Source organism: Anolis carolinensis, chromosome 3 (genome assembly GCF_035594765.1).
Source record: "Anolis carolinensis isolate JA03-04 chromosome 3, rAnoCar3.1.pri, whole genome shotgun sequence".
NCBI lineage: Eukaryota > Metazoa > Chordata > Lepidosauria > Squamata > Dactyloidae > Anolis > Anolis carolinensis.
Window position 1 is genome coordinate 123,406,783 of NC_085843.1, and position 18,702 is coordinate 123,425,484.

General features: G+C 37.2%; 2 long non-coding RNA genes across 2 annotated transcripts in view; one reads left to right on the plus strand and one right to left on the minus strand.

Moving 5' to 3' along the window:
- Positions 1–471: 471 nt before the first annotated feature.
- LOC134297567 (uncharacterized) lies at positions 472–4,537 on the plus strand. The gene is made up of 2 exons (XR_010004361.1): positions 472–2,434; positions 3,548–4,537. It is a non-coding gene; the product is annotated as an uncharacterized LOC134297567 (long non-coding RNA).
- A 1,809-nt stretch (positions 4,538–6,346) lies between these two features.
- Positions 6,347–18,702, minus strand: part of LOC134297568 (uncharacterized) — a 73,168-nt gene continuing 60,812 nt past the window's right edge. Inside the window, exon 3 of the long non-coding RNA XR_010004362.1 lies at positions 6,347–7,002. This is a non-coding gene — a long non-coding RNA (uncharacterized LOC134297568). The remainder of the gene's footprint in view (positions 7,003–18,702) is intronic.

Sequence of the window (18,702 nt, forward strand, 5' to 3'; positions counted from 1 at the left end):
AAAGCTGCATGTGGAAGTCCTTTCTACAGCTTCTCTGACACTGCTGCAATAACCAATCTTTTCATCATGTGTTTTATCATGGCTATTCTGTGGCTGGTGGAGAGTGGGGGCAGGATCAGACAAGTGTCTGGATATGTTCCTGTAGCTGGTCAGGGACATCTTCCACTGACAGATATCAGGATCCTGTTGAGGTTTCAGTGGATGTTGTTATTGGTTTACATCTGACCACAGAATGGCCATAGAGCACAATTATTATAGTGCCATATAATAATAAGCTTTTGAGGAAATGGTGACTGAGTATAGCTTTTGTTGTGACATGGTAAGTTCTTTGGTTTGCATCTGACCACAGAATGGGCATTGGGTGCAGCTATTGCAGTCAGTCCATGAGGACCACTGCAATAACTTGGAAACAGAAAGGTAATACTAACCTATACCATGACCAAAAAAATAAAATAAAATCATGCATTAGCATAAGATGAAATCACACTTCTGCACATCACTAACAGGATGCCAGCCATTGCCTTTTGTAGTTACTACAGACTTTAAAACATTAGGAACAGAATGATGTGTCTGTTTTGATTTTTCTTCGCTTTCCAATTTAAATTCATTATTATGTGAATGTTGAAAGTTCTAAAGAAAAGTTATAATAATATACATGCATGTTCACCTAACATGTTTGTAATCAGACTCTTTTGAAAAATATTATAGATTTTTGAACATATATTTTAACTGGAGAATTCTACGATCTGGGAAATATGGAAAGGAAATCAATTCATGTGTTGTTTTAGAAGTGCAAAACAACAGGAAAGGAAGTCAAATATTGAAGAAGATCTTAAACAAGATGACTAATCAACTCAAAAATGCAGTTTCTGAGGCTAATGAGGAGGGGGATAACAGCAGGGAAAATCTGATAGCATGGAAAGAGTTAATAAAAGAAGGAAGAGAGAAGTGATTTGAAAAAAAATCCATAGAAAGCAAAGTTTTTTACTGTGGAGAAGAAAGGGTTAATTTGGAGGAATCATAAAGGGGGAGAAGTCTGACAAAGGGGAGGCAGTCTACCCAGGAGGAAAACAGACAAAAAAAGGAGCATTTAAGACTAATGAAATAATTTCTGTGTCTCAGAGGGGTTGTTTTTTTAAAAGAAATTGGGTGGTGTTTGGTGTTAAAAGTTGATTATCGGAAAGAAGTTTCATTTTAAATTTAAATAGTTTAAGTGTTTAGTTGGTTTGATTTGACTCTGGATTAGCATGCATGGTTTTGGTATGGATGTCTAATTTATGATTTGTTAAAAAGAAATTAATATAGAAGGATGATGATATTAAATGCAGATAGGATTTTAAAATTGGGATCAATTTGTGGGGTAAATAGAGAAATCTAAGTTTGTCACTATTTACAATTAGAAAATGGTTAGTGGCTAGGTTGTGATGCCAGAATTATGTGGAAGAAGAAGACTGGCTAAAATAAATTAATGTACAAGGATGAATTAAGATGATGGTAAATGAAAAGCATGGATTTTAAAATTAGGTTATTATATTTGTAAGGAATTAAAATGCTTAGATGGTAGGTGCATCAATGTTGTAATTCTTAGATTTAAATGGACAAATACAGTTATCCTATCATAAGAGGATTGGTTAACACAGTAGGCAGATTTATAATATTAATTGTGGGTTTTGATAATTAGTGTGGGGGGGGGTAAATAAATGATATAAATAAATGATAGAAGTATGTATCATAGTCATGTAAGTGAACTTCATATCATGTTTTACCATTATAAAAATGTTGAAAGTGAATTTTACTCTTCTCGCTTTTCTTTTTCTTTCCCTTTCTTATCTGTGCTATGTTATATTTCTAGAATTTTATTTTCAATTTATTTTTTCTCTATTTTTATGTATATTATGATGCTGTAAAATTCCAGTAATTGTTTGCCATCGGAGAGATGAGACCATTAGTCAGCCACTTCTTAAATCTCCTCCATTGATAAAGGGATGGCTTTTTGGTTTTTGGGATTCCAGGGGTCTGTCTGGAATCCACTATATTGTTACATAGTATGTAATGGTCTTACAAGATTCCACTTATCATTTGCAGTTTGAAATTGGAATGTGTTGTTACTAAAAAAAAGTGTTTTCAGCCAAAAAAAACGTGTTTTTTAAATAACAAAAGCTACCTGTATACTATAAAATATGCAAATTATACTCAGAATATATCCCACACTACAAAGGTTCTGCTTAATGCATGATTCCCTTTACCGGGATTTCCTAACACACAAGAAAGATGTTTGTGATTGTTTTGGAAACTTTCAAATAGTTTTTCCATCTTTACACTTCATCCAGATACTGCTATTTGAATATGATGTCCAATATTCAAAAGATAGAGGATAAGCGGTTATGGTCTTGTTCTCCCACCACATGTGGACTTCTCCTTCTTATATATAAAAGTAAGTAATCAGTCTGCAGTAGAGACTTCATAGTGAAGCTTTGTTTTCATTGCATAAAATTCCCATGAAAACTACTTGCATCAAACAAATTGCTACTCCACGTGAAAATAGGAAAGTAGTTTTCACATACCACTAATAAACAGAAAATAATACAAGTATTTAAAAATGATATTTTCCATACTGTACATTAAGGAGTGGGAGGGAAGGCTAAGATGTATTCAAATTATTGTTAGTAGTTTAATAAATTTTAGCATATATCTAATGAATAATCATGGAAAGGGAACATATTGTGAAGGGCAAGTAAACAAAACATTTTATAACATTATATTAAGTTACTTCCAGGTTTTTATTTTCTATTATCTCGACATCCTTTGTTTAAACAATTAAGGTTTTTGAAAAGTCAATGTTTCCTTTATGTAAAGGAGGGATCTTGTTGTTCTTTAAAAATAATACTAATATTGTGCAGTAATTAATTTCTTATGATCCGGATCCTAGTTGTTGTTCAGACACAACAAGTCCGAGTGTCTAAGGGCATTACCCCACATCCCAGAAAATTTGCAGTTTTTCAGGTTACTAACATCTAAGACAATATACAATTTGAGCATTCCTTAACTGGAATTCTGAAATACTTCAAAATCCTCAATTGTCTAAATGAGTGGCTGAGATAGTGACACCTTTGTTTTCTGATGGTTCGGTATATACAGCATGCTGCTGCTCAGTCGTTTAGTCGTCTCCGACTCTTCGTGACCTCATGGACCAGTCCACGCCAGAGCTCCATCAGTTATAAATATTGCATAAAATTACCTTCAGACTATGTTTATATGGTGTATGAATGATGTCTTGAACTTGAGTCTCATTGCCAAGATCTATATCTTGGCAGAGATACATTACGTACATTGTATGACAACACAGCTATTCCAAAACCCAAAATACTTCCACTTCAAAGCATTTTGGTTAAGGGATATTCACCTGTATCGACAAGAGACATGCATGAGAAAGACTCTTTCTACTCACATGAGCACTTCGTCTATAGAGGCTTGAGACATGAATGTAGAATGGGTATATGTATCTACCTAGATTTGATGAAAGATGCTTTTCTGCTTTTTCCATTAGATATTGGCTGGTTTAACTATGGGCCAGGGAAAGAAATGTGGCCACTGGAGCACACACAAACTGGAGGTGCTTTATCGGAATTAAAGAAGCAGATAGTTTGCATAAAAATATCATAGGACCTTGAAACCATTACCGCTCCTATTGAATCTGTGATGTCTCAGGCACCTTTGCCCCCTGACCCCTCAGCCATTGCTGATCAAACTGAAGAGGACTTGGGGTTTTTCCTAAGTGAGCAAGATTCAATTCCTTTCCACATGCCTTCTGTTGACATTTCTGTGCCAGAGCCAATTAAGGATGCCCTTGAGACGGTGCCGGTGTTCCCCGGATCTCCGGAGGGTTTACGTTTTGATAGAAGGGCTTTCTTCAAAACAGATCGCTCCCAAAGGCAAAGTTTAAGATGAAGTGTCAGATTAGCAGAGCGAGGCGATTGTGGCTAAACCCAGTTCTCTTGGGAAGAATTAGGGAGTCAGGCACCTGGCGTGATTTTGGCAGCTCAGTTCTCTTGGGAAGTTTTGGGGAGTCAAACACCTGCTTGGGGGAGCTATGAACTTCGTTAAAAGTCTTGCGCGGAGAATCTTCTGTGCGGTGTCAACTTAACTTCGGATTGAAGAGTTCATCGTCTCTCGCTCCTGAATTCCAAGCGGCCTGCCGGCACGCTTACCTTTGAGTAGACCGGGCGTCGAATCTCATCCCTTGCCAAGTTTGGACTGCATTTCAGATCCATCACGAACAGCCATAGCCTTGTCTTGAAACCTTGTTCTGGACTTTTACTTCAAGTACTTTCCTGAGGAACTTTGCTCCTTACCCCACTCAAACTTCCATTAAGTTTGGGTGTGTTTGGGTTATTGGACTTTGGACTTTAATACTGGACATAAGACTTTCATTTATTGGACTAATTTTGATCTTTCCTGAAAGGTCAACTGCTTGACTATCTATTCTGCTTATTTTTGTTTGAAACTTTAATTGCTTTAATAAAGATATTAGATTGTTTATTGGCCTCCGTGTTGGTTCCCAGTGTTCGTGCTGCTTAGGAGTGTTACAGAATCTGACAAAGGAACAAATAAATGGTACACAGTCATGAAATAAACTGAACAGTCCAGTAATTTCTTCATAGCATTCCTTTAAAGGCAGCAAGATCACAAAAGTAGGACTACGAGGCACAAGTCAAGGGCTAGATTCAATAGAACGAAGTAGAGACTGGGAGCTTCAAAATACAGCAAGAAGAGCTTAGTACATTTTAAATTAAGTTAAATAATATATATGCCCATGTAATGGGAAGGGTGGGAATAGTAAGAACATCACATCCAGAGTATAAAATTACCTAATTGCTCTTCTGTATAAGTAAAGGGAAATTCCACCTACATTTTCACTGGAATGAAGAAGAAAAACATGGCAGCATGAGCCAGAGAAGGATTCTGCAAACATCTCACACTGTCTGTCAGTTTGTGTTGGTTTTATCATAATTCAAATGCATGGAAAATTCTCATGAGCCTGAAACCAAAGGACTGGGCCTCTCTCCAGTTTATTACGCTAGAGAAACAGTAAGTAGGAAAAAGGGTTTAGATTTAGATTCCAGCACTCAAATTAAATCACACATCCTAAGGAAAAAATGATCTGCAATAATGAAAGCAGCACATTTGGGGATTGAAAAGTGCTATTGAATAATGAAGAACTCTGTGCGTTCAATGAAGGCAGTGAGACCACTGTGACTTAATAAAAAGAAGGCATGGAAAACAATATTTCTGCCTTTTGTGGGTTATTTTTATTGATTATTCTAAGCATTATCAAACCAATCATGGGAACTATGAATGTCACAGAGCGTGCATGAATGATGCCAGAAATCATACTATTCAAACTTTTGAAGTTGTTTTAGTTTGCTGTGGGTTTCTTTATGACAGCAGTGGAAGAAAGGAAATAGATGTGGCTGAATATATCAAGCAGGTCATAATGAATTTGCTGAATCTCTGGGCTCCCACAAGCTGTGAATACATTTACATTTATTGATTCCTCTTTTTTCCATTGAAAGCTTGGCCACTATTGGCTACTATATATATGCATACACAGCACACACACATTGTGGTCTTAGTTGAAAGCAATGAGCTTCATCTGAGAAATGCTCCTACCAGAAAAAAAACCAACCCCAACAAAATGGACTAATCTTTCAACTGCCACAAGGCCTTTAATAGTAAATCAGCTAAAGATAGGCATGACTAAGGCTTGATCTACACTGCCATATAATCCAGTTTCTGAATCCAGATTATCTGCTTTGAACTGGATTACATGAGTCCACACTGCCATATAATCCAGTTCAAAGCATAGAATCTAGATTCAGAAACTGGATTATATGGCAGTGTATTTTTATCGTGTCAGAAAAGCGACTTGAGAAAACATAGCAAGTCACTTCTGGGACCTGTGTAGTCCCATTAAAGGCAATGGTGCTGAAGTCATTTTTCCACTTATTTTAATTAAGAAAGCAATAACAGATTTTAACAATTTTCTTCTGGTTGTAAGATTTTTTTTTAAAAAAAAACTATGTAATTTGTATGTGATGTTTTGTAAAAAATAAATAAATAAATGAAATCCCAAACTGCAAGGATTTGTGTTTCTCTGGAATAATCCTCATAAAGATTGTCTAACACTAAAGAAAAATTTTTCATCATATTTTGAATATTTGTAAATATCCTTTCCATCCTTAGTTATGACCAACTAGTGGAACATCACCACATGAAATGGATTATAAAATATCAAGAAATATTGCAAAGTAATATGGATATGAATAAAGTTGTGGAGAAAAATTCACAGGTTCAATGTCATTTTTATTTAAAAGCAATTATCCTCCATTTTAATCCCATTTGATATTGGGGCACCAATACACAACCAGGAGCAGATGATGGATTCAGTTTTAAAAAGCTTTCTTTAGGGAGAAGAAGATTACTACAAAAAATAGAAATCTGTTTAAGATTGCTTGATTTTAGATAGCAGGTGCTTTCTGAGTATTTGATTTCATAGGCACTTAACCTATACACACAAAATCACCCACTTATCCCAAATTTGACTTGGAAATGTGACTAAGAAAATGGAAGTATTTTCTTGAAAATATCGAGGAAGGATAACATGAATTTGGAATGCATAATTGTGTGGTGTGTAGCTGCCTACTTTTCTTTAGTCTTACACAAGGACATCAGCAGATGATAGATATGAGTGCATGGCATAATAAATCATATATAGTAATTTTAAATCCTATATAGTATTTTTTTCAAAAGTTCATTAAATAGCAAATATAAAACTCAAATTGTATGCCAGAATGATCTCATAAATAATTGACTGCAACTGAAAAAGAAAGAATGCATTAGAGAAGAGCACTGTCAGCAATCAAACTAGATTTAATAAAGGTGTTGCAGGTTGTGAGGGCTGAAATCCTGAGTCATCATTCTGCTTCTCTTTTGACCTTTTCCCTAAAAGAAAATAAAGTTGATTATTTATTTATTTGCAACACTTCTACCCCACCTTTCTCACCCGAGGGGACTCAAGGGGGATTATGTCTTTGAACTCATATGACCATCACAATGAGAATAATGGGGTTCTTTTCAGGTATCTTTAACCATTTGGCAAAAGCATTATTTCTAACTTTTTGTAGTTTAGTGGCTAATTCCCTGGTTGCCCAGTTCTAGCCCATGATTTCTCATTACATTGTGCCCTCTGTGCTACAAATATGAACATGCTGAGCTAGTTTGATCACCAAATTCCTCTTCCACCTTTGGTTACATATTCATGCATCTATTGAAGTAGAACCAGGATATACTGCCACATAATATGTTTTCAGAATGCATATAGGCATGTGCGATCCAGGAAAAAAAATGGTTCTAAACTCTCTTCGAAAGTAGGGGGCACTGGTGTTTCGTTTCTAAAGTCATTTCCGAATTTTGAAGGCAAAAAGTTCAAAACTTTCTGAAACTTCCGAATCTTCATATGTACCTCGTTAATGGCGGATGCGTATGCACATGAAGAAAAACATTATTGTCAATGGGGAAACTTGAGAGGCTTCTCCCTCCCTCATTTTTTGAGCTATCCTAATTAAATTAAGTTTCCATGTATGAGTGTGATGGGGAGGCATTATTCGAAACAGGACTGCTGATGATTCTCTATGCTAAAATGATGGTCACCCATGCTTTCCCCTCTCAATGTGATAAGGTTGCATGTATGTACCCCTCCAGATGTCCAAGAGATGGTAGAGTAGGAAATAGCTTGATGTGAGTATTTACCTGTTTTGAACATGTTTTCAGTGGAAAAGTGAGACTAGGAAGATGGCAACTTACTGTTGTAGTGATGGGCAACATTGCACTGTTGCTAGCATCATAAGAGAGTACCTTGGTTGTGTGAGGCCACACTTCCTGGTGGGCAGCATAACTTTGACTTCCTGCTAGCTTTTGATTTTTTACTGGCACTTTAAAATTGAGAAGTGCAAGATAAAAATGACTGCTTGACATAATACACTAGGGACAATCACCACATGTCAGTGAACTCAAGCCCTCAGTGAGTCATCAATATGTCCTAAATGCATGATACAAAACTGCAATCATAGGCCTTATCTATACCACCATTTGAACTAGATTATATGGCAATATAGACTAGGGTTGGGCTCAAATCCTGTTTCATCTGTTTCATTCATGGTTTTGTACCATTTTATCCATTCGGATTGCACAGAACGGTACAACCACACAGGAACAAAAACAGTGAAACGAATGGCAGAGGGAAACAGTAGCCCTTCCCCTCTGCTGATTTTTGTTGCTTGGCTATAGGCCCTGACTTGCAGGGCCTTCAGCCAAGCACCGGGTGCTCTATGCTTGTAGGCCCTGCCTGCCGGGCCTACAAGCATAGAGTGCTCAATGTCTTGTAGGCCTGGCTCGCAGGGCCTACAGTCGAGCACCGAATGCTCAATGTTCACAGACCCGGCTCGCAGGACCTACGAGCATCAAGCGTTCGGGACTCACCTATAGGCCCTGCGAGCCATGCCTATGAGCATTGAGCTCCCGATGGCACTTAGGCCCTGGTTGTTAGGCCTACTGTCAAGGGTGTGACAGTAAGCCTGGAAGCCAGGGCCTATGAGCCATAAAGTGTTCAATGGCTCATAGGCACAGCTCGCAGGGCCTACAATCAAGTGCAGAGTGCTCGTTGCTCATAGGCTCGGCTTGCAGGACCTGGCGCTTTGCCACCCAAGGCCTGAATTTTTTTTTTCTGACCTTGGACAGAAAAGCCCATTTGTATAGGCACCCATTTCCATCAGCAGTGGACAGAAACAGTAATGGCGCCATACAAATGGAACAAACAGAAATGGTAAATAATTTCATACAAATGCACAACCCTAATATAGACTCATATACCCCAGTTCAAATAAGAGAATCTAATTCAGAAACTGGGTTATATGGTAGTGTAGATGGGGTCTATGCTTGCAGACCTGCATTATACATTATATAGCAGAGTAGATCCAGCCATAAAGTTGAGGTAGAGCTCATTTGATTTATTTGAACTTTCAGCTTTGATTTAGAAAGGGTACCTCCTCACTCTAGAATTAATGCTATAGAATCATGGGAGTTATAGTTTTTCAAGTTTTCTTTGCCAAAGAGTTCTGGTGCCTCATCAGACTGCAAATCCAAGGATTTCATAGCTTGAAGCTATGATAGCTGAAATGGTGTGAGTGAATGTTTCTCTACTCCACACCCCTGTTCAGAAGCTGAAATTCAATTTATAGCAAGAAAATTGAGAGGACCTCCAGTTGTATTGCCATTAGTTATCCCTTGTACTCATTTACCCACTTAACTGTGGAATTATGTGGTTCTTTCCTGTTGCTATTCTGCTTTTTTATTTGTTTCATAAGCATTCCCTTCCTGAATGATATACGGCAGAGATATTTTGGAAAATTTACTTCTTGTGCGTCCAGCTACATTCACACACATGCTAACAGCATTTGATTTTTTAACTAGGATTGCCTTGTGAATATGGACACATACATTTAATGGTAATGTGGTATGCTGGATTCAAATTGACAAACATTGTAACTGATTGGAACCTGCAGAGTTCTGCTGTTGTGATTTCAAGTACCCAAAAATAGGTATAGCAATACATTGCCGTCTATATTTATTATGATGAGTACAGAGAGATGAATGGCAACCCAGAACTACATTTCTGCACAGCTGCGAACCAATGTACTAACAAAAACACAAAATGATGGATTCTCACAATAATAAGCTAAATCTCAGAACTGTGCAATACTTCCAGTTACTTTTTAAAAGAGGTGGTATGTGCTAGTAAAGACATAGGGGAGAATGGCTTATGTGGTGGTGTATAAGCATATAGCACAATCTGTGTTTAGAGAGTATTATTAGGTGGCTCGCATGATAGGAAGGTGGGCATATCCAAAGTATTAGTCCAAGGTTATGTCCTTTTACTTAGTCCTCATGTTCTATGAATGGCTTCACAGGCAGTTTTTATCACAATTGCTGATCTCTGACATATCCAGTGGCTTCTGACAATGCCATTTTCAACTTGTGATCCTCCTGTGTTTTCTACCACTTCCCTATCTTCTTCGTTACTATAATGAAGGATAGCAAAGACCTTGGAGCTATTTATGATCAGGTAGCATGAAGACAGAAGTTTCATCAGGCTCACAGGTAAGCTGTTTGAAACCTCCCTCTCTATGGTGAGAGAATCTGCCTTTTTGATCAAATTATTACAGCAATTATTTATCAATCTGTTCCTATAAATATACTTTATCAAATGTAAATATTATGCAAATCTATGCTCTGGTGATAACATAGCAACATATATCAAAATTGACCCCGATTCATGTAGTAGTTACTAATAGATTTATAGTTTGATACTAGCATTCAAAGTGGAAGTATTTTCCTTTCTGAGGATGAAAATTCAATATTTATTTTAATTTAACCAAAGCAGGGAAAAATAAAATTACTGAAGAGGTTTAGCCTGGTACTATTTTTGGAAATCACTACTTACTTATATATCCACTCTTCCTTCGTTTGAGCTAAATGCAGACTCTGCTTCTATACTTTAGATTTAGATGTGATAAAGTCTTTAATATCTTATTGGCCCCTTCTACACTGCCATTTTAAATCCAGATTATCTGCTTTGAACTGAATTAGATGGCAGTGTAGACTAATTTATTTATTTATTATGTTTATTTATATCTCACTTTTTCTTACCATATGGAGACTCAAAGTGGCTTACAAATAAAAGCATTACAATAAAACTTAAAATATACAAAAGTTAAAACAGTATTAAACATAATTAATATTAAAAATGATTCAGGTTAAAACCATAAAAACATATAAAACCACAGAACCCCCTGACTAGCTTAAAAACCTTCACCTTTAAATGCCTGTCTGAACAAAAAAGGTTTTAGCCTGCCGATGGAAGAATAGTAGGGAGTTCCAGAGTCAAGGGGCAGTGAGAAGGAAGGCCTGCTCTCTTGTTCCCACTAACGAAATTTGAGATGGAGGTGGGACCAAGAGAAGGGCTTCTCCTGAAGATCTCAGCACCTGGACAGGTTTGTACAAGAGAATGCAGTCAGCCAAATAGTCTGGATCTGAACCATCTAGGGCTTTAAAGGTCATAGCCAGAACTTTGAATTGTGCCCATAAACAGACTGGCAGCCAGGGGAACTGCTTCAACAGGGGGGTTGTCCGCTTCCTTTAGCCAGCCCTAGTTAGCAACCTGGCTGCAGCTCTTTGGACCAGTTGAAGTTTTCAAGCACTCTTCAAAGGCAGCCCCATGTAGAGCATGTTACAGTAATCCAGATGGGATGTAACTAAGGCATGGACCACCATGGCCAGATCTGGCTTCTCAAGGAATGGGTGCAGTTGGTGCACAAGTTTTAATTGTACAAAGGCCCTCCCAGCCACTGCTGATACCTGTGCCTCCAGGTTCAAGAGGACCCCCAAACTGTGAACCTGTGTCTTCAGGGGTAGTGTGACCCCATCCAGCACCGGTTGAATCCCTATTCCCTGATCTGCCTTCCGATTGACCAGGAGTACCTCTGTCTTGTCGGGATTAAGTTTCAATGTGTTTGCTCTCATTCAGTCCATTACTGTTGACAGACACTGTTTTGAGATCAGGACAGCTTCCTTGGCTTTAGGTTGAAAGGAGTAGTAGAGTTGGGTGTCATCTGCATATAGGTGGTACTGACTACAATAATTCAGTTCAAAGCAGATAATGTGGATTTTTTGCTTTGACAACCTGGATTTTCTGGCAGTGTAGAAGGGCCCTAACTGAAGCAGAAGACAAGTCTTCACTGTAGCAATGATTCCCACTGTTTGCTTAGAAATTAACATTTTCTTTGCAAAGAGCCAAACTGGCAGCTTTGAGCATATAAGGGAATCCTGCTAGAGAGGAACTAAAACCTCTTGGTAAAACTGAGGCCTTTTCTACACTGCCATATAATCCAGAATATCAAGGCAGACAATACACATTATCTGTGTCTACACTGCCATACTATCCAGTTCAAAGCAGATAATCTGGATTTTATACAGCTGTGTAGAAGGGGCCTGAATAATATACACAAGACTGGTTAACTTACTTTAATACTAGGGTAGTGATGCTACTCCATATAAGATGTATGCATTATTCTCAGACATTCCCATCCCCACCAGAAGAAAAAAGAATAATTTCTTCTTATTTTCATATGCAAAGCTTCCATTATAATGTGTAACCTTCCTCAACAGCATCTTGTCTTCTCCTACTCCTGCTCAAAGCTAACTATCTGATGTCCCTTTTATTTTGGATGTTATGAAGAAAAGCTTGCATGCACAAGTAAATAAAATTTCATTTAGAATCATGCAGTCAGGAAGCAGCTTGAAATGTGTAATCATCAGCACTGTTGTTATCCACTGCCAAATAATCAAAAGGAAACTGATAAAATGCTTTCTGTATGTTATCTAAGGAAGACAAGATCCCATATGGAGTTCATTCGCAGAACTCCAGCCATCAGTTTAGACTTATGGTTTGGGAGAAGGGAGGATATATTAACCAGCACAGGATGAAATTCTGATCATTGTGTGGTATAAAGCAGTATCTCTTAGGATGGAAAACACAGAGGACAGTTGTCATTATTGCCATTTTTGATAGCAACAGAATATAGAAAAGCAGACACTGGTGAGGCCTATTAACTGAATTAATGTTACAGAATTTATCCTCATTGAGAATACAGTGTAGGATTCAACAGGCCACTAGTCTTTATGAAGTGAGTGGGGGCCATACCTGACTCAGTCCAGAAGATAATGAATGCCTCTATTATGCATTTATTTACTTTATTAATACCCTGCTTTTCTCCCTGAGGGGACTCAAGGCAGCTAACAGTTACACACTTTGATTATCAACAAATACAATTAAAATGCATTCTTAACACACACCCTCCAAATTCTACCCACAACCTCCCCAGCAACATGCCCCTTATCCTTCTCCAAATGCCTTTCTGCAGAAAAATGTTGTGGGAAGGAATTCCACAGTCTGGGAGTACTTTTTAAAGGCAACCCCATGTAGAGTGCATTACAATAGTGCAACAGGGATGTAACTAAGCCGTGTACCACCATGACTAGTTCCGACCTTTCCAGTCCAGGTACGAATTTTCCATAGCCAAGTCTGACCTCTTACTAACATTTCTTTCTTTATCAAGGAACATAATGTAATATTTACATAGAACAGCTGGAACATTTGGATCGAGGCACCATCAGTGTGTTAAAAGCAAATTCTGTGTCTTTTCCTTCAGATTCTTGGGTTGAAGATGGTAGTCTTCATATGGACACAAAGGTGAAGCAATAGAATCAAACTTGCTTCTAGAATCAGTAATTATGTAGAAAAAAAGCATGTGAAATAATCACATTGTACCTGCAAGCCAATTCAGACTTTTTCAGGTAGGTTTGCCACTTAACCTAGTCAGATGGGTTTTATACTGAATTTCAGCATCCCAGGCCCCTTCCACACAGCTGAATAAAATCCCACATTTTCTCCTTTGAACTGCAATATAAGGCAGTATGGACTCAGATAACTCACTTCAAAGCAGATATTGTAGGATTTCTGCCTTGATATTCTGGGTTATATGGCTTTGTGGAAGGGCCCTCACTTTGTACCCCTTTTTGCTCCTTTAGTGAAAGTCTCTAGTCTCATAGGAGCAAAGAGATGGAGCAAAATATGTAATTACTATTCTGGTTAAACATGACAGTGGTTTGTAGCAGTTGACTGCTCACCCCTTTCCATTCCCACTTTTGCTCTGCATGTTCAAAACGGATATTGTGGATTATTTGCCTTGATATTCTGGGTTATATGGCTAACTGGAATGGCCCTAAATTGACAGCAGGAACAGATTTTGTGGTTTGATTTAATGTTTTTTTCACACACACACACCAGTTTTTTATTTCCTCTGATCCCACAATTTCTTACTAACAAACCTTGGCCCATTCTACACTTCCATATAATTAAGATAATTAAAGCAGATAATCCATATTATCTGCTTTGAACTGGTGGATTATATGAATCTACACTGCCATATAATCCAGTTCAAAGCAGATAATCTGGATTTTATATGGCAGTGTAGATGGAGTCATAGTCACTCTAAAGGATCACTTAAAAACAATTGTGAGGGTGAATAACACCCAGCAATTTTCCATGTAGAAAGTTACTAATAAATATCAGACATGTTTAGTTTTACAATCCTAAACAGGCTTGTCAGGGATAAAGACCTTTTCAGATGTATGATACTTCCTTCTGAGTAAATACATTCATGATTGCACTGTTGATGTGATACACTGTGAGATCAGCATAAAATAAATCACATCATTTTTACACAGAAGCCAATTTAGCTGCTTACAAGAGGATTTGATTGGCCCACTACTGCCACACCATTCTGCTAGCCTGGTGCTCATATAGCCTAATGAGCGAATTGCATGAAAACCCATTCCAGTAGCCCATTCCAGAATAATGAGAAATGATGGGAGTTGCAATCCAACAACATCTGGAGGTATGTCTGATTCTCATCCCTGACCATATAGTGATCTACACTATGCTAAGATTGCAGGAGAAATGGGAAATGACACCACAGATGAATAACAAGTGTATAACACATGAATTTTTTTAAAAAAAATCATGTTGTTCAACAATGATGCCTACTAATCTTTGAGCAGCAGAATATCAGGTTAAAAAATAGTATTACTTCTGTTGAAGTGCTGTAAATACCAAAGTGCACAAAACAACTCCTTTTGACATCAAATATATATCTTTGATCAGGCTTTAAGACAGACAAATTATTTTCAAACCAATCCATGTGAGTCAATGATAAGTAATTAGAGGATTTTATCACAGATCACATCTTTTCTGCAACACTGGCAGCACACTCGACAGTGCTATTTCCCCCCCAGGCCAAATTACAAATTCTGCCATATATGCTGAAAAACCAAGAACTTCACTATCATGAACAGTGAATGCATTATGTAAAGTAATGAGCCAAACCTCCTATTTCCCTGCGTGCAAGTTAGAAGACTCTGCCAGTAGTAAAGTTAATATTTAGGACATACATTTGTTATTTTTATATTCTTGGACTACAGCGGTTTTTATTAGTTATAGTTTGCAGATAAGGCACAGACATTAATACAAGCTGACCATATATCTGAAAAGTTATTCTCTTGGAGCTGATGCCTGTAGAATACATGTTTTCTGTGTGGCTCAAGCATTAAGATCTTTTGATCATTGAATAATGGATAATAGTAATTACTGTTCCAAACTGGAAAGATAATACAACCTCATTGACCATCAGTTAAGTTCCTAGTTTCAGGAATATGGTTCAGAAAGAGATATATATCTTCAAAAATTGGTATTTCAAACAAAAAGTAAACAGGTTGTGGTGTAGAAAGAGACAAGTGCAAGCCATACGAAAAAGCAGGGTTAGATTCTCAATGGTACAATTGATGCACCTAATCCAGGACCTGTACTGATTAGGAGCCCAGTGCTCAATGAAAATTGTGTAATGTTTAAGTTCTAAAACCTATAGTCAAAAATCAATCCAAAAAACCCCTGGGCTGACATGTCCACAGGTCTAAGTACTGTTCATTAACTCTTATCAGAAAAGGAGACATCCCCTTCTTTGAGTAGAGTGGTGAAAGAGCTTAGTCCATTCCAGAATAATCTAAAATTAGCACCCACTCCCTCTACTCTCACCACCATTTCTGGCTTTTTTATATGCCTAGGTGGGAAAATGTTGGTGGAAGCAGTCATGGCAGCTACCCTGATGGTGCTTTCTGCTCTATGAAAATTAAACCTCGATTTATCCAAGGGTTATGTCAAAATCCATAATTTTGGCCCTGCCCTTGACTTATAAGTTCAACTTATACACTATTATATATGTGGTAGTTTCATTTGTGGGAATTGATACTGGCAGAGGATTTCTGAGAGACAGAAGGCCTGTAGTGGACCTTCAGCTAATTCTTGTTAGTGTTGCACTGTAGAATAAAATTGCAAACCACACTTACTGTGAAAACCCTATTATAAGGCAATGCAAAATGGAGCAAGGGAAAGTACAATTATTTTGTCTAACCTAAATATTATTTTTATATTTGATGTGTTATATTGTATTTTAATAGTATTGAATTTTATAGATAGGATCTGTACACCAATTGTTTTATGTAGCATTTTTACATTGTTTTATATTGTTGTACTTTCATAGTGCATACTTGAAGTGACTGCCTTGACCTTGAAGAAGCTGGGGGTGGCGACAGCCGACATGGAGCTCTGGTATGGGCTGGTCCATGAGATCGCAAAGAGTCAGAAGTGACTGAATGAAGAAACAACAACAAAACACTGCATTAATAAAGTATTCAGTACTGGAATTTGAGAACCCTAGGTTAGAAGGCAGTCAACCAACCAATTGTGGAAGCTAGAAACATCAAAACAAGATTTGACCTATTGGCTACAATGGGAAATATTAAAGGCTTAACCCTCAGTCATTTTAAGGCCTATCTGCATGAAACATATTTCAGTTTTAGGCCCCATTTACAACTACAGACCTACCAAGTTTCAAAACAATTCACCAATCTACTGATTTTAAAAAATTATTTTATAGTTTAACCATAACATTTTTTAAAATATGACAAACCGCAAAAAAGCATTCTGGGAATTATAGTCGCCAGTTGTATCCATTTTCAGCCAATCAGAGGATGGAAACAACCAGGCTTTTTATTGGCTGAGAAACAGAGAAAAACTTCAATTCCCATCACACTCAGAGAGGAACTCAAGAGATTGCCCGCCCTATGCAAGTGCTACTGGGAAAGCGAGTTCTCAGCAGGACCCCTCTGAAGGAGGAACCTAGAAAACTTTTCCAAAAGAAATGGGACACTTCGCTGCCGGGAGGGAGAAAAGATGGATGCTGCAGATCCCTGCCTCAGATATATTGCAGGTTTAACCCCTTCCTCTCTAGGAACTGGATAAAATCCTGCTTCCTGTATATGTTTTGCCAGAGTTTTTGGCTCTCTCTTCCCCATTCTGTTTTCAAAAATTATATTAAATGGCCCCCTGAATACTACAAATCATTTTTGTTCAAACTGATTCAGGGGAAACATGGACTGACAGACATCCCCTCTCCAAAATGGGTATATAGTATAGCAACAAAAAGAGCAGTTGAAACACAGCAAATGAAGCAAGCAGATAGGTTGCAAAATGTTTGAGTTAAGATTCTTCCTAAAATTATCCATGTGACAGAGAGGGAACGGTAAGAGAAAATAAAATTAAACAATGGCTTGGAGAAGAAAATTGGTTACAGATAAGAGCAATCTGTGCATATTGCAAAATAAAAGAAAATATTAATATGGTTAAGAGAGAAGATAACGCCTTTGAAAAGATAATAAGAGAAAAGGGGGAAGGAAAGAAGGCACAGGCCAGCAAAATATATACAATGCTCATAGAGGCTGATGGATGTATAATACGGGATCTGAAAAGTATGTGGGAAACGGAGCTGCAAATCACAGAACAAGAGATGAGAAATGTGGTAGAGACAATAGGGATGAAAAGGAATACCAGAGTACGAGAAATGAGGAGGAAAATATTGCACAAATGGTATCGTACACCCTGCCAATTAGCATACTACTATAAAAAGGGGAGTAGTCAGTGCTGGCATGGATGTCATCAGAAAGGGCGGTTTATGCACATGATGTGGGAATGTGAACATGTACAATATTTTTGGCAGACTATACAAAATGAGTCAAATCAAATACTAGGAAATGAGTGGGTCATAACAAAGGAAATAGCGGTATTAGGGAAAAGAGAGGAAATGGGAAATAAAAGGGAAATAAAAGAAGCAATAATTGAATGTGCACAAGCAGTAATAGTATTAGGGTGGAAAGATAAATCAAAATGGACAGTAAATAAATGGTACCAATATATGGTGGAGCAAATGGAATTTGAAATTATGAATGTGAAACTAAATGTTGTAAAAACTAATGAAAATAGAACAAGAGAAATGGAAGAAAGATGGACAATGGTAAAGAACTATATCATGAATCAATCTGGAGATCAAGCCATAAGAAATAAGATACAAATGTTATATAGTATATAGGTTGGAAATTGATTAAGATAAAGATATAAAAATTGTCTCATAAAGAAACGAATATGTAAAAAGAAAACAATCCTCGTGTTGGTGGTGGGAATTGTAAATGTTTTGTATGTCTACGGTATGTATTTTTTGTGTTTTAAAAAATAAAAAAAAATTTTTTAAAAAAATTATCCATGTTGTACCTTGCAAGAAGAAAAACAGAATATGTACAAATTTTCACATATACTTGGAAAAAATGTAAGCGATAAAATAAACACAAGATGGACAATTTAAATTTTTGTTCTCAAAAAATCAAAAAAGAAAAAAGAAAAAAACAATCCTTTTTTGTTTTTCTAAGCAAAAGACATTGTGAATGGAACTGCTTTAAAAAATAGGACATGTATAGCAATATTCTCCCCTTCCTCATTCTTAGAAGTACATTAGACTTATGGATAGACCTAACTTACTGATAATATCCATAATCAACTTACTATAGTTTCCTTGACCTTTCCCCCTACTCTTATGGTATAAAAGTATGAAAATGAAATAAAAAGCCTTTGAAATAATAAGG